Raw genomic sequence first — 17,341 nt, forward strand, 5'->3', positions numbered from 1 at the left:
CGATTAGGCAGTTATAACTTGTTTAGCAACAATCTAAGTCCTTCTGCCTTCGTATAAAAAATCACCTTCTTATAAAGAATGTAGTGCCTAAACTTTTTGGTCGCAAATACTATCGCAAGGTATAACTTCTCCATATAGGTGTAGTTAATTTTTGATATGCTCAACTTCTGACTAGCAAATACTATCGCAAGGTATAACTTCTCCATATAGGTGTAGTTAATTTTTGATATGCTCAACTTCTGACTAGCAAAGGCTATCGAATGGTACCATTTTTCCTCCCAAATTTGGGCTAAACAGCAGCTAATATTATGCATTGTTGCTGCTAAAAATACATAAAACACATCGCCCCTTTTAGGTGCTTTTAAAATAGGTGCTTTGGAAAGCTCTTACTTCACATCATCAAAAGATACTTTACAAGCATCACTCCATGCAAATAGACAGTTAAAGGACAATAGATTCGTCAGTGGCAACATTCTTTCTGCCATGGCATTTATAAACCTTTGATAATACCCTACTGATGACAAAAAGCTATGTACCTCCTTTGGAGTACGCGACGGACTCATGGCGACTATGACCTTGATCTTTTCAAGGTCAGTTGTGATCCCTACTGAACTAACCACATGGCCTAACAATAGCCCATAAGGTACTCCAAAGACGCACTTACGTGGGTTAAGAGCTATGCAAAATTGTCTGCAACACTCAAAACACTTCCGCAAAATAATCAACTGCCTTTCTCTTATGGTGGTTTCCCCCAGGTCATCAATAGATACTTTCAACTCCTCTAGGGAGATGTCACCAAAGGTCTTATAAATTGTTCTTTGCCTCGAACTAGGTGCATTGCATAAACCAAATGCCATCACATGGTATGCAAAGGCACTGAAGACAGTAATACATGTCGTTTGCAGCTTGTCTTGCTCAGCAATCACCATTTGATTATACCCCGCAAAGCAATCCATGAATGAATATATTTCCCTACCCGCTAGTTGATCCAAAATTTGGTCAATACGACAACGGGTAGTAGTCTTTAACAGTCTTCTTATTCAACTCTCTAAAGTCTACACAAAGTCAGATTTGAATATTTTTCTTCTTCCTTATCACAACAAGTGAACACCATTCAGTATGCTGAACATGGAAGATCAAACCCGCTTTTCGCAACTTCGGTAGTAGCTGCTCGAACAGCCCATCCCTTAGTTCAAAAGGCATGCGTCTTACCTTCTGACGTACGGGTCGACTTTCTTCCTTTAAATAAATGATATGCACAGCGAGGCTGGGAGGAATGCCTCTAAGTTCAGCAAAGATGTCGTGAAACTCTTGAATTAAGGACACATAGTCCTCTCTTTCTTCCGAACTGAGCATGGAACCTAATTTGATTGGCCGCAAATCGTTTGGTGTACCAAGGTCCAACTCAATTACATCCACGTCTCTTATCCTATCTTGCGGCTTGATCAACTTATTCAAAGTTATCTAATAAATGTCCTCTATAGTGGATCCCCCTTTAGATCCACCACTCGATGATGTCTCACTACCAGATGAATCATCTACTGTTTCTAGTTCAGTAGAGGATAAAGGAGCTCTCTCACTCTGAGGAGACTCAGGGTAAGCATCCACTATTACACGATTGACACCTCTACCTAGAATCACTTGACTAACGAGTATATCAACTTGAAAATCTATTCATAAGATCCATGGCCTGCCTAGCAAAGCTCAATAGCTAGGACGTCCTGCAAACCTTATCACCTCAAAGTCCAAATAACATTCCACGCTTGCAACGGTAACGTGGGCTTTAGTGATGCAACCTTTTGGTTGCCTTAGACTGTTATCAGCCATCCTAAGAAGTGTGGAGCCATTTTTTTGGATTTCTAGAGCTAGCTTCTCCACCAAGTCTGAACTCATGATATTCATGGAGGATCTAGTGTCCACGATAGCATGCTCCACTAATATTCCATCCACATATGCTGAGACCCTGGGACAATGCTTTTCAGCATGATCAAACCAATCTTCTCGTACTCGTGCTATGTCCAAAGGTTCTAAAATATACCCAATATGTAGGATTTTCTTGAATTCCTTGTGTACTCCTGGAGACAATTTAATCAATTGCAGGAGATTCACATCTGGTTTAACTTCGCAAAGAGAAATGGCTAAATCAAAGTCATGGTAGTTAGCCAAAGCTCTCTTCTCTCACCAAACTAGTCTCTCCTTTGGTCTTTGGACCAACTTTGGTGCCTCTTTTTTTAACTTTTGCCTTCTTTCTTGGCGATTCTTTATCCTTCTTGGGATCGACTTTATTATCAACGGGCCTTAGAGGTCCACCTTCCATATCAAGATTTAGGACTTGCTTTCCCCTAGCATCTTGCTTAGGGTTTCCCTCAACAAGTTTTACAGTTACTTTGTCACCCTCTCTAGTCTTTTGACCTCTTGTTATGGCCTGTAGATTAGAAGTTTTAGCATCATTCACACATACAACCTCAATAAGGCTGACTCCACTGCCATGAGGTAGCTCCTCTATAGTAGCCTTTCCTCTTTATAGTATTTGTCTTGGTCCATCATCTTGTTGGAGATTATTCCCTTGTGTACGATGATTAATTAGACCTGGTTGTTTACTTCCTTGTTGGAGAGAGCTGATCTTACTCCAATAGGTAGTAGCTAAGTGGCCAAACTTTCTGCAAATATCGCATTTGACATTTGGAAAATTCATAGGGAAATGTTGGCCACCACACCACTTACAGCTGAATCTTGAGGGGGCACCCTCTTCAGGGCGTCAACTCCCTATCAAAATCTGTTGCTTCTTAAGGAAATTGGCATCAACAACTATTTGTCTGTACTGTTCGGTAATCATGTCAGTGTAGTGCTTCATCATATCATTAACTTCACCAAGGACATTTGAGGCACTTGACTCATAGCAGCGATCATCTCTATGTGTCGTCCCATCGGCCTAATCACTTGATTAGGAATTGACCACTAACTTACTGGGACAACATTAGGGTTTGTTGTTTGGCATCCACCATTCAGTGGGGCCATCTGACTAGCCATAGGCATACTCACACTGGGAGGAGCTGGTACCATAGGAAAATTTGGCATGATACTCCCTCTTCCATTTGCATTTGACATGGGGTCCCCTTGACTCCCGTTGGTTAGTGCCAAATTATTGCCATTCCAATTTACCCTTACTGCATAAGCCATTTGCAAGTGTGATTGTACTCCTTCTGCTTGGGTAATATCAGTGTTGATGTCAGCCAAAGCAACACTACTCAGCTACACATGGATGTTGAAATCTAATCCATGTAGGAAATATTGCAATTGTGCAACCATCGGAATGGGAATATAAGTATCAAGTCTGTGAAAAACTTACTTTAGTTTCTTGGCATAGGCATGGACATTTTCATTTGGCTCTTGGCATGTTACATTCAAGACATGCAACCAATACTGCCCAACCCTCTCAACGGAAAACTCTCTACGAAAGCTCGTGAATAATTGGTCAGCTAGTTATGGTTTCGACTTCTAGACCAAGTTACCATACTGCTGCCCTTCCTTTTATTGTCATGTTGAAGAACATCATTAAGTGTCCTTCGTCTTGGATTTGATAGTTGGATATGAGTTTTTGAAACTCATTAATATGGAGTTCTCCGTCTTCTTCTGCTAACCCATTGAAGATGGGTAAATGTGCTCCTAATGCCCTAAATCTGGTATCCTTACTAGAATTGCAATGGGTTGTGCCATGGCTACAATCGGATTGACAATAGGAGTTTGTGTAGGTAAAAATACACCCCCAGTTGAAGTGGGTTGATTGATTAGAAGAGGGGAAGTATTAGGACTTCCTCTTGCACTCAAAGGGATAATTGTGACACTTGGGTTATTGAAACCACTACCGCTTATGCGTATCGGGCTGCTCCTTTGAGGAGAATAACATCTTAGAATCTCAGCCCATTGTCTATCCCTCTCAACACGTTCCTCTTTTTGTATTTTGACTTGACGGCTCTTTCAGAGGACATAAACTGACTATTTGGTGCCTAGAGACCTTGGATATAGAACCACCTCTTATTGGTGGCTCCTGAAAAATGCACCACCTATTGGAACCTAAAATGGGCTAGACACTAGCTCTCAAGCACTAGCCGGACCTCTAAAGACACACAAGACACCCCACACGGCCTCACGGCAATGAGCGTCTAAGACTCACACTACACTAAACCCTAATATCAATTTTGTGTTTGTAATAGGACACAGTCCAACGTTTACCTTCCCTTCCTCCCCAGAAGGAGATCCCATAACATATATGTATAATATCTCATATCACATACACAGGAGGCAATCCCTCGGTTGAAACACTGCAGCCTCACTGCAGCTCTCCTACATCAAGGGGATTGGCCCCAAGATGCACTGCCTCAACATAAAAAAACAAACGTACAAGCTCCACTCTTTGATTTATCGAACGATCCAGGACTTGATGTTTCCTCACTTAACTTATCCCAAGGAACCACTCGTCTAACCTATAGCAAGGACTTCCTCACACTCTCAGTGTTGATCAATGTTCGGCATACAAGTGCTATGCATCTAGTATTTTATACCATGTGGCATGCAAAATACAAAAGTGGATGCTTATTGTGCACAAACATTTATCATTAAAAATAAGCAAAGTGGAGTGTAGAAATCAACGCTTCAATGATTTTCAATCTACTCGTTATTGCTTGTCATGTAGGAAATTTTGTCCCCTATTTTGCCTTTGTAAATACCTTTATGAATCAGGGCATACATGTGTAAAGAAACCCTAATTAGGGTTAGTTAGGGATTAGCTAGGGTTTACCTATAAAATGGTGGCCAGCCAAATGTAGCAATATCACTTGATCATTGGAAGACATCTTGTTCTAGGGAACTTTCTTTCTTGTATTCCATTTTTTAGCTATGGCAGCTTGCCACGTTAATGAAGTTTAGTCTCTTTCCATTTTCAATTTGTCTTGTTGATTTGCTATTTCTTTATCCATAGTTGGACATGGAGCTAGGCCAGTTTAGGCTAGCTAGGTTAGCTTCATTACATTGTTGCATTGCTAGAGACTAGCACCGAACTTAATCGTGCTACTAGCCTCTTAAAACTTAAATTATTATCGCCCTATATGATGTGCACAGCCAAAAGATCAGACTTTACTTCATTTTCAGCACTTAAATGCCTCCACAACCCTTTTTTCCCCCTACTGCTTTTTTGTTGCATCATTGCATAGGTGTAGGGTTTTATTTTTTTGTCATTTTCAATATATAAAACAATAAAAACACACTAAAACATACACACAAGGGTTAACCAAGGCTATACCTCATGCCTCAACCTTACCAAATATGCACACACATTATCCATATTTTTTTGTATTTTTATATCTCAAAAACCCTCATTTTTTCCATTTTTACTATTTTTTCATATTTATTGTCATGAAGGAAAAATACAACATTAATATTTGCACCTTGGATTAATTCCAGCCTTTGTAAATTTAGCCCTAGCCTATGTGTACATGTGTGAACAGCCCTTAAGTTTGGAAGAGGGTTAGAATAAAAGGGACTAGAGGCCAAAGGCAAGACATCTTTTGATCATTCAATAATCTTGGCTTTACCATTTTCTTGGAGCAAGCTTCTTCTTAGCTTTGAAGCACTCAGCCATGGCCGTCATGTATTCTTGAAACCCCAACCATTAATACATGATGAGGATGTCTTGGTGTAATAGATTTGTTAATTCTTTGTTGTAGCTTAGTTAATTTTCAATTTCAGTTAGATTTCATTCCATGGTTGATTGCTTTCATTACATTGGTACCAGAGCCATAGCTTAGATCCTTGCAGAAGTCATTTTCAAGTACTAGATTCAGTTTCCTAGGCTAGAGAGAGCAAACCATAGTTAGAAATTTGAGTGACAGTACTTGACAGGACATGAAGGATTCAAACCGGAGTTACATGTGAAAGTCTGCTACAAACAGGGATGAAGATGGTGATTCTTGGCATTAATAATGGAAGAAATGGAGGGCTCCAGCCAAAATAGCAGGACGTGATCAAGATTTGAGCCAAAAATTGGGGTAAGTGTACAAACTAATGGTTACAGGACACTTTAACTGTGGTTACTTTTGAGAAGGAAGGGTTTCTTCTTCCCTTTCCTCATTCCTTCAAGCTGCCATACAAACTACCATGGACATTTCTTCTCAGATCTTCTTCCCATGACCTCTAATCCTCAAATGGCTTATGTAAGAGTGTAGTATGGGTCTTAAGCTACCTATGGATTACCTACATGCCTCATATCTACCACGTTTTCATCACGTGATGCAAGAGGATGTACAGCAGCAATTTGCGCTGTTTTTACAGCCCCCCCCTTCGTGATCAGCAAACGTGAGGTAATCTGAGCTTGTACTCTTCATGAGAGGATCAAATGGAGTGCAACTATGAGTCTACATCATCTTCTACTTGATCTTTCACTCCTTTTGGAAGATGGGAGCTTTCTCAAACCCTGGGTATGGAGTTTTATGACAGTTTTGGACAGCACTCAAATTTCTCAGATTTCTTCATCAAGATCAAAGGGTTTTTTTTTCTATTATACTCCCTGAGTCTTCTACATACATCCTAGTACCAACATTGATTGATCTTGAAGCTTGAAGCTTTGATGGAGCTTGGATATGGAGATTGCAAACTCTATGTATAACAGTTTGGGACAGCATTAAAGATTCCTGAAATTTTTTAAGCAATTCATGGGGCTTTTGTGGGCAAAGCATCTCTGAAGCTCCCTCAACCATTTCCCCTCAAGAATCCATCAACATTGGACCGACATTGAAGAGATTGAAGCCAATGGAGGTCTAGGTGTTCAATGGACAGCATGAAGCTTTTATGCCATTAAATTTTGGCATTCCCTCTCAAATTACGGGATCTCTTGGACACATTGAAGCCCTCTCTATTACCTATTGCAACCTACTTCAAGTAGAGAAGGTAATTGGTCTTCATCAACCCTCATTTGGAGCATTCATGAAGCTGAAGCTTATCAAGGAAGGGATTATTCTTGAATATTGAAGATCTCTTGGACTGATTTTAGAAGGATTATCAAGCTCAACTCACCTATGTCAAGCATTATGGATTGAAGGTCATTCCATCAACAATGCTCTTCTCCAATCAATTAAATGAGGTACTCTAATCACTCTTAATTTCTCTTTCCATCCAATTGCTGATCTCATTCCCAATTGCTGAAGAGAAATAAGAGGATTAAATGAAGCTTTCATTCATAGCTTAATGCATTACATGAAGCCTATAGGTTATGTCAGTCATTGTCTTTGCTAAACCTTTTCAATTTACTGAAATGGCCATCTCTAAATGTCTCAAACTCTTCCATAATGAATGAGCATTACCCATCTACTTTCATTCACTGAAATCAGTAATTTCTTGAGCTTCATTACTCAATCTTTATTGCCTAACCCTGACATGAAATTGATTGCCTATTTTGCCTCTTGATCATAAGAAAATCATTACCCAATTGGTAAGTGAGAAAAGCTTTGTAAGCAGTGAATCACTACTGAGGTAAATACCTCTCCATTTCTCATTTACATTTCAGCCTTTTCAATTCCAATCTTGCATATCATGAAAAGGGCAAATGAAAGGCAATTGTATTTCCTTCCTATTCCATGCATATCATACTGATTTTTAGAGCTAGAATTCACTTGCCATGTACTTGCCCACGAGGAAAAGTGGATGCCGGGCGAGTCGGTAGGACAAAAGAGAGGTGACCCTCCCCTACCGATGAGGACCCTGAAGGGGAGCGCAACCCGGCCCGAGAGGGAACTTTGCAAACCCCTCGGGTCTCGGATCCCACGTATTTTCAAGTTTAGGTGCAGGTACAAATCTCAAAGGCACTTGAAATCAGCCTACAGCATGAGTTATGGGCAGTGAGTTCTTGAGATTTTGGCAAATGTATGGTATGGCAAATGTATGAAGACATATGGTTACAGTAAAATGTATGCATCCCATGGTAAAGACACTATGATTCAGCATTAAAGTTTGGAACAGAGTATGTATACATACCCTCATTAAAGATTGCAGTCTACATTGAGTTAGACAGCCATTTTACTGGTTACAGAGGTCATTTTCAGTATGGGCAGATGTATGAGACTCTCCTACAGGGTTATGAAGTTGGTACATGCTTGATATTGATGGTACAAGCCATTAATTGACTAGAACAGGGTATTCACTACCTGCAGGAATTTTTAGACAGCAACAGAAAATCCCTTATAGAAATTTCTATACTCATCCATTTTCTGCACTTGATAGATCGTTGGATAGAGGGCTCTTCAAGCTTTGAACAGAGCCAAAGACCTCGTAATTTGGAGCTTTAGAAGTGAAGATAATCAAGTTTTTCTATTGCAGGAAATTCAGGACAGAAATCAACCCATGGCTAGGAATAAGAAGAGAGACCCTGTTTTGGATACTATCAATGAAGAATTAAAGGAATATCAACAGGAAAGGGATGAACATCAACAGGAAAGGGGTGAACATGACACTTCTCAAGATGCCATTTACCGAATGCATTATGAGAACGATGAGGTCGATGCAAGTTCCACCCACTCCCCTACCAATCAACCCATAGAGACGTCTCATATCTCAATGAATTCAAACAGTTTTCAACAATTGTCAAATGACATAAAGGATATGAAATCAGGTTTCGAGGGTATGAGGTTGGGTATTGACAAGCTTGTAGCACTTCTTGGTGAGAAAATGTTGCCTACAGCTGGTCTTAATATCCCACATCCTCATAGGGCTGAAGAACCACCTAAACCACTTACTCCTAAGGTGGTAGGTCAATTTGAAGTTGGAGAGTCATCTAAAGCTAAGGATTTTGTTCAACCTACTTCATTTCAGCCACAATTCCATCAACAAAAGGGTCACTTTCAGCCACATGGGCAGGATCTTCAAGAAAGAGTGCAAACAAACTCAAAGCATGATGAAGACATCCATGGGTGCAACTCATTCTACAAGCAATTTTACCCTCAAGCAAATGTTGGTGGCTATGAGCAAGGGCATGTTAATTCAGCCCCAAACTCTTATGGGCAGCCACATGGACATTTGAATTCAGCCCCAAATGCTTTTGGACAGCCACAACATAATTTCTCTACTCAAGTGCAGCCCAATAGGCCAAGTCCCATGTTAAATCATGGTTGGAATCAGTAAAATAATGGGCAACAACCACCTTTCAACTCACCTATGCATGGACAACCTCCCAATGTGAGCAACACATACTTTCAGCCTCAAGGACATTGTTTCCAGCCACAAAGTCATGATATGCATTATGGACAGCAAACTCCTTATGTGCAAGGGCATGGAAATAATGAATATCCTAGGCAAGGACCTTTTGGCAATTCTTTTGGGCCACAACACCATAGTGGGCAGCAGCACCCTAATGGACAACCTCCTCAATACGAGAGAGAGTACAAGGAGAAAATAATTATCTCAAACTTCAAGGGAGAGAACCCTTCACCCACGGAGTTGGAGGAGTGGTTTGACAAGTTAGAGATGTATTTTTCCCTTTACCCAAGGCCCGAGAATGCCAAAGTAAAATTTGCAGCTCTTCATCTAGAAGGCTATGCTCACACTTGGTGGAGATATATGGCGAGGATGGGACATGACTTCTTGTCTTGGGATGCATTGAAAAATGCTATGATTGAAGTCTTTGTTTCTCCTATTGAAAAAGAGCGGTTAGAGAAAAAGTGGTATGCACTTGAGCAACGTGGTGTCTCGGTTAGAGAGTACTCAAATCAGTTTTTGAACCTCTCGATGTATGTTCATGGGGTTTTCGATAGTGCCAAGTTGAATAAATACATATTTGGTTTGGAACCTATTCTTTCTTCTGAAGTTGGAGCCATGAATCCTACATCCTTACAAGCTGCCATTCAATTGGCTGAACGTTATGGGCAGAAATACAAGGGTTTTCAGCCAAAAACAGGGCATTCTTTTCAGCCTACGCAGTTCCCAAGGACATCAGGCCATTATGGGCATGCTAAAACTGATTTTCAGCATATTGGGAAGCCATCAAATACTTTCAGCAATACCTACAGCAAGATACCCAGTTTTCCTACTGTCTTTGGGTCAAAACAAAGCAGTAATTTCAGACCTAATGCTGAAAATAGATTTGATGGAAAGAGGACTGATATAAATGCCAAAACTTCAGCCCCTACTCAAGGCAAACATGTATCGAATGACAAGCTTAAAGATATGTATGCTAAAGGTCTATGCTACAAATGTGGAGAGAAATGGTCACCCGATCATAAATCCAAATGCAAGGCCAAAAATATGAAGATTAGCATGATCATCGAGGATGATTCCGATGTTGAATCTATTGAAGGAAGCTTGGCTCAGCTTGATGTTACAACAACTCAAGAAGAGGCGCATGAAAATGAAGAGAATGGCCATGATGAGTTCTATGATCCGATGGATGGGTTTCCTTTCGACCCGGGTGATCATTATTTGGATGATTCATGGACTGATTTACATCCATCGCTATGTGCCATATCAAGTGATGCATGGAGTGGTTCAAGAGGGGATAATACCCTACGCCTTAAAGGTCAAATCAAGGGAAGGACCGCTCATATACTCATAGATACGGGAAGTACACATAGCTTCATTAATGCTAAGTCACTCAATGGGCTGAAATTGAATACGCATGAAATGCCTACATCACTCAAAATCCAAGTGGCAAATGGAAATTTTGAGATGAGCAATCAATGCTGTCCAAATGTACCTATCACCCTTTCCCCATTGTGCACTACATCAGTGAGCCTAATTGCATTAGAAATGGGTCCCATTGATATAATACTTGGCTGCAACTGGCTGAAATCTTTGGGCAGATTTACCATGGATCTCAACAACATGGAAATGGAGTTTAAATGGTGTGGACAACAAGTAACACTACATGGAGCTGAAAAGAAAAAAATGGAGATGATCAGCCCCAAGAAGGTTAAGAAAGAGATAAATGCAAAGGCATGTATGTTCACCATTCTTCTTTCCAAGATTGAAGAGGATCAGCCCTCTTCTCCTACCAACAATATGGACCCATGTCTTTGTAAATTGCTGAAAGAATATGATGATATTTTTCAGCCACCTACCTCTCTTCCTCCCAAAAGAGAAGTGGATCATCCCATTGACTTACTGCCCAATACAAAGCCCATCAACAAACCACCATATCGCCTCTCCAAAGTGGAAAGAGAAGAGGTAGAACGCCAAGTCAAAGAGCTTTTGGAAATGGGTCTCATTAAGGCAAGCCAATCACCTTTTGCTTCTCCAGTCCTTCTTGTGAAGAAGAAAGATGGCTCCTTTCGAATGTGCATTGATTACCGCGATCTCAACAAGGTCACTATCAAGAATAGGTATCCAATACCTAGAATAGATGATCTCTTAGATGAATTGAAGGATGCCAAGGTGTTCTCCAAAATTGACTTGAGATCAGGATATCATCAAATACGCATGAAGGAAGGGGATGAATTCAAAATAGCCTTCAGAACGGAGAGGGGTCTTTATCAGTTTATGGTTATGCCTTTTGGGTTATCAAATGCTCCAGCCACATTCCAGTCTCTCATGAATAAGATACTTCAGCCATTGCTCTTTAAAACAGTTTTGGTATTCTTTGATGATATTTTAATCTATAGCAAGAATAAAGAAGACCATTTGCAGCATGTAAAAGAGGTCTTTGACATATTGAGGATACACAAACTGTTTGCCAAGGCCACTAAATGCTCTTTTATGACAAAGGAAGTTGAATACTTGGGTCATATAGTGGGAGAAGATGGAATCAAAGTGGATCCTAAGAAGGTTCAGTGCGTTAAAGAATGGCCTACACCAACCAATGCCACTTCATTAAGAGGTTTCCTTGGTTTGTCATCTTTTTACTGACGGTTTATGAAGAACTATGCTCATGTTGCAGCTCCTCTTGCCGATCGGCTGAAAAAAGAAGCCTTCTTTTGGGATGAGATCGCTGACAAGAGCTTTAATGAACTGAAGCAATTGCTTGTTTCAGCACCCATACTAGTTTGCCCTGACTTCTCCAAGACTTTTACCATTTATGCAGATGCCAGTGGTAGAGGTTTGGGAGCAGTTTTGGTACAGGAGCATGGTGTCATTGCATTTGAGAGCAGAAAATTTGATGACAAAGAGAGAGAGATGCATGTTTATGAGCAGGAGATGCTTGCTATTTTACATGCAATCAAGAAATGGCACCACTACCTCTATGGGACACACTTCAAAGTCAAAAGCGATCATAGGGTCTTGAGATATTTTCTCTCGCATCCCAATCTTTCTCCCAAGCAAAAGAGATGGTTGGCCACTTTGCAATCATATGATTTTGAAATATCATACATGGCTGGCAAGGATAATGTGGTGGCTGATGCATTATCAAGAATGTGGGCATGCAGTCTATCTACTGTGTCTACCATCTATAAGGATTGGATTGAAGACATTCAAGAGGAATATGTGCTTGATGAGCATGCTGCCCATATTTTACAGAAATTACAGCAAGGGTGTGATGCTGAATTTCCTAATTTTAAAGTGCATAATGGCCTCTTATGGTTTAAGGGTAAAGTGTACTTGATTCCCAGTAGTAAATTCAAGCTGAAGGTGCTTCAAGAGATGCATTCATTGCCAATGGCTGGTCACTTGGGCCTTTTCAAGACGTTTGATACAGTTCATCAAAGCTTTTATTGGAAAGGTCTATGGAAAGATGTTAAAGAGTATGTATCTCAGTGCTTGGAGTGTCAGCAAAATAAGGATTCCACTCTATTACCAGCCGGCTTACTTCAGCCTTTACCCATACCTATGGGCAAATGGACAGATATTTCCATGGATTTCATAATGGGATTGCCTACTACCAGTCATGGATGGAACAGTATCTATGTGGTAGTTGATAGATTGACCAAATCAGCCCACTTTATCCCAACTAAAGTCCAATATTCAGCAAGGCAAGTAGCCGAGCAATTTATGGAAGGTGTGTTTAAACTACATGGTATGCCTATGAGAATAGTATCAAACCGTGATTCGAAGTTTATGGGCAACTTCTGGAAAAGTCTATTCTCCTCTATGGGTACTTTCCTCACTCCTAGCACGGCCTATCACCCTCAGACTGATGGGCAAACGGAGAGAGTCAATCATTGGGTGGAAGTGTACCTTAGGCATTATTGTCATGACACACAATCTTCATGGGATCGTTGGATCCACCTTGCTGAATTTTGCTATAATAACACGCATCACATGAGCATTGGGATGTCTCCGTTTGAAGCTCTTTATGGGTATAAAGTCCAACTTCCATCAGTTTTATTCCATGAAGACATCAACCCACAAGCAAAGGAAGAGTTGGAAAGAATGGAGTTGCTCATGAGGCAATGCAAGGACAGCATAAGGAAAGCACAAGACGTAATGAAGGTCTATGCTGATGAGAAAAGAAGACATTTAGACTTCAAGGTTGGAGATTGGGTATTTCTCAAAGTGCCCAAGACGCATTATGCTTCATTAAAGGGTGGGAATAACAAGCTTGCTCATAGGTTTTATGGACCATATTTGATTTTGGACAAAATTGGAGAGCTTGCTTATAAACTTCAGCTACCATCCTCCACTAGAATACATGATGTATTCCATATTTCACAGCTGAAGAAGTATGTTGGGCCCGATGTACAAGTATTGGAAGAGTTACCACCATTGGATGAGGCAGGACTGATCATATATGAACCTGAAAGCATTATTGGAAAGAGAGAGAAAGTTCTCAGAAATCGTACTCTCATTGAGTATCTCATTAAGTGGAAGAATTTGCCCATTGAAGAGTCTTCTTGGCAACCATCCACTTATGTCAGTAACTTTCCTTGGTTATTACAGGATGATATATGATGCAGTATGCAGTGACTGTGCAGAGACAACTTGCTGTATGAAATTTCTGCAGACAATAAAACTGTCCTGACTTCATCAAAATTTGATTCTGATGTTATGGGGTGATGCTTGGGAGTGTATACTTCGTTTCCACACCTCATACGCCTTATTTGGACCAATATATCAAAAGTTATGGCAGTTTTAGTGAATCAGCCCTGTTTGGACAGCAGCCAGTTTTTTCACAGTTTGGCATGCAAAAGGTCTTCTTTTCATGGACAGTGCTTTCTTATCATTTGGAAGATGAATGGGCATGATTACTATCATCCTTGACTTGGATTTAGGCCATTACTTCTTGGTTTTGAGGACAAAACCATCTTCAAGACGGGATGGTTTGTCATGAAGGAAAAATACAACATTAATATTTGCACCTTGGATTAATTCCAGCCTTTGTAAATTTAGCCCTAGCCTATGTGTACATGTGTGAACAGCCCTTAAGTTTGGAAGAGGGTTAGAATAAAAGGGACTAGAGGCCAAAGGCAAGACATCTTTTGATCATTCAATAATCTTGGCTTTACCATTTTCTTGGAGTAAGCTTCTTCTTAGCTTTGAAGCACTCAGCCATGGCCGTCATGTATTCTTGAAACCCCAACCATTAATACATGATGAGGATGTCTTGGTGTAATAGATTTGTTAATTCTTTGTTGTAGCTTAGTTAATTTTCAATTTCAATTAGATTTCATTCCATGGTTGATTGCTTTCATTACATTTATTTATCAATAAAATATATAATTTATTGGTTTTTTCAATTATGACAACTGAGAATCACTCATTTTTCACATTTCATCCCTCATGCATCATTTTTATCAAACCTGAAATGACACAAATCCCCATTTTCTTTGTAAAATGCATGTTTTTGGGGTTTTTAAAAATTATTTTTAGCATTATGTATTCTAATTTTTCTGACATAGAATCATCAAATATACAACAAAAAACATTTCTACCAATTTTCATCCAATATGAACATCATTTTGCCAACCAAACCTAAAAAATAAGCATTTTTCCTTTATAAAATAGAGTTACCAGGTTTTTTTTGTGGTTGTAGGTTTCTAAAACCGGATTTAAGACAGCAAAACAATCCACCATTAACACTCATCCCATCTCCAATCATCCATCTCCAGGCCCAAGTCGACTCTCGAAAGTAATCCGGTACCACGCCGAACAAGCATTCGCCACTCGGGCTTCATCTCCCTTCACACGGGAACTACCCCTTGCAGGAGAGAGAGGGAGGAGAGAGAAATACTAGGTTGTGATCGGACCATTTGGGCAACCATTTCTGAAGCAGCCGAGAGTGGCGATGGAGAGGGAAGATCTTCGGTATCTTGCGGGTAAGATCAATTCATAGGGTTGCATTGAGGTGGGAGATGCCTTATAGCCCCCCTCCCCATCAAAAAACTCTTTGTGCACAGTCGCCATGGCCATTTTTTTCTTTCACCATAAAAAAGACGGTCCCCCCCCTCCCCCGTTGTGTGAAAAATTGGGGGGCGGGAGGCCCCAAGGGTCACCCCCGCTGGTCTTTGGCCGTCCGGCATCTAATTTGCAATCCGAAAAATCCTGTGCGTATGTCTCGAAGTCCCCCACTACTGGGTAGTTGTTGTGACTCACCCATGTGCTCAAAAAAATTACTTAAAATCTGGAACTGATGCTTGGGCGGCTTTCAAGGTGCTTTTGAAAACCGTCTTTTGCTTGTCGCTTAAAATTGACCAAATTTCAACTGTCGCCTTTGACGCAGTTTAATTTTTCCTTGAAATTTGGATTTATTGGCAAATTCTAAGAACAATAGCCAAGCCAAAGACTAGAGGATAAAGTTTGAGCCCGTAAATGAAACCATAGGACCGTATATGCTCAAAAAAGAAAAAAAGAGGAACCTCAACCTGGCAGTCTATGGGGGACTGAAAGATCCAACCATTGGTTGCTACGTGATTAAAGGCCCAAGTTGACTCACTTGGCTAAACGCCTGACACACCACCTATCTCATGACTCGTAGAGAACTCAATTTCAATAGTTGGGATTATTCAAAATCACTTTCAAAAGCATCAAGAATAGGAAACTTCTTGATGCAATTGACTCCATCAAAGATCACAATCAGTAGTGTAGGCATTTAAGCACATGTAAAAGTTGAAAAGCCTAATTTCGCATAGCAGACATCAAGATGCACTACTAGAGTATAAGTGTTGCACATTTGTACATTTTTGGGTTAACAAGGATTACACTAAAGGGGATTAAATCCACCAATAGGAGTACAACCCCCAAGGATTAGACAAGGGACTAAGAAAACTAGGGACAAAGACATAGAAGGGACCAAACCATCACATTGCCAAGAGAAGAAAAGACTCACCAAGATTAGGGATACATCTCTAGCCAAATTAGTTGACCTCATAGATGCACTAGTGGGGAATACCCATAGTTGTAAAGCAACTTGATAAATACTAGACTGGCAATGACCCCACGACAGCTTTGTCAAGCAGTTTGAGTAGGTGTGTGAGGCTAATAGCCTCACTGACCCCACTCAACAAGCACAAGCATTCAACCTTTGCTTGGGAGATAAGGAACAGACTTGGTTCACCAATCTCTAGACAAATCTCTAGACAATGCAGAACATAATGACTTTACCCAATTGAAGCTTCTCTTCATCAAGAGATTCTCAGAGGTAGGATACTCCAATAACCTCATTGTTAAGCTAATGAATGTCAACTAGAAAGACAAAGAGGACATGTGAGACTACATCACACATGTGAGGAGTCTCTATGAGATGATGCTTGTAACTGAGTGACCCAATGAGAGAGCAATCTCTACCACATTCATTAACAGGATCCACAATGAAGAACTCTATAAGGCCCTTGCAAGCAACTCGAACATGCAAAGGGATGTGCTTGCAAGAGTCTTCGAGGAAGCCAGAAAATTCCTAACCTGAATAATAACAATTCCTGTGATGGTGTCATTGGGAGAATTGCTTAGGCAAAACTCTACACTTTGGTAAGAATTGAAGAGCGTTGGGTAGAATGCAGTAATGTCCATGAGTCGCAAGACCTTCTAGACCATGATGTTGTGACATGCATACCAAGCCTAATATTGAATCCAATGTCTAAGTCTCCATCAGTAAATTCCTTTTGGGAGGGCACTAAGATGCATGCAGTCTAACCTGTAGTTGCCTTAGGAGATGCTACACAAAAGGGGATAGTGGACATGGGAGTAGCAGTTAGTGTACTTAATCACATAGTCTTGCAAGCTTGGGGAAACCCACTGGTAGAAACCACAAGGTTCAATGTCATTCTAGTGAAGGGGATGAAGGTTAGCCCCTTCGGAGTCCTAAAGGAATGGCCACTAAAGATAGCAAGAATCCAATTCTCATTGAACTTCATAGTTTGCTCGACAAACCTTGGATGAGAAATGCCTAAGTAATAGAGGACTAGGGTAATGGGCTGATATTCTTGGGTAATAG

Source organism: Lygodium microphyllum, chromosome 26, assembly GCF_053477565.2.
Source record: "Lygodium microphyllum isolate KBCC chromosome 26, Lygodium_microphyllum_v1.1.10, whole genome shotgun sequence".
In the NCBI taxonomy this organism is placed as follows: domain Eukaryota; kingdom Viridiplantae; phylum Streptophyta; class Polypodiopsida; order Schizaeales; family Lygodiaceae; genus Lygodium; species Lygodium microphyllum.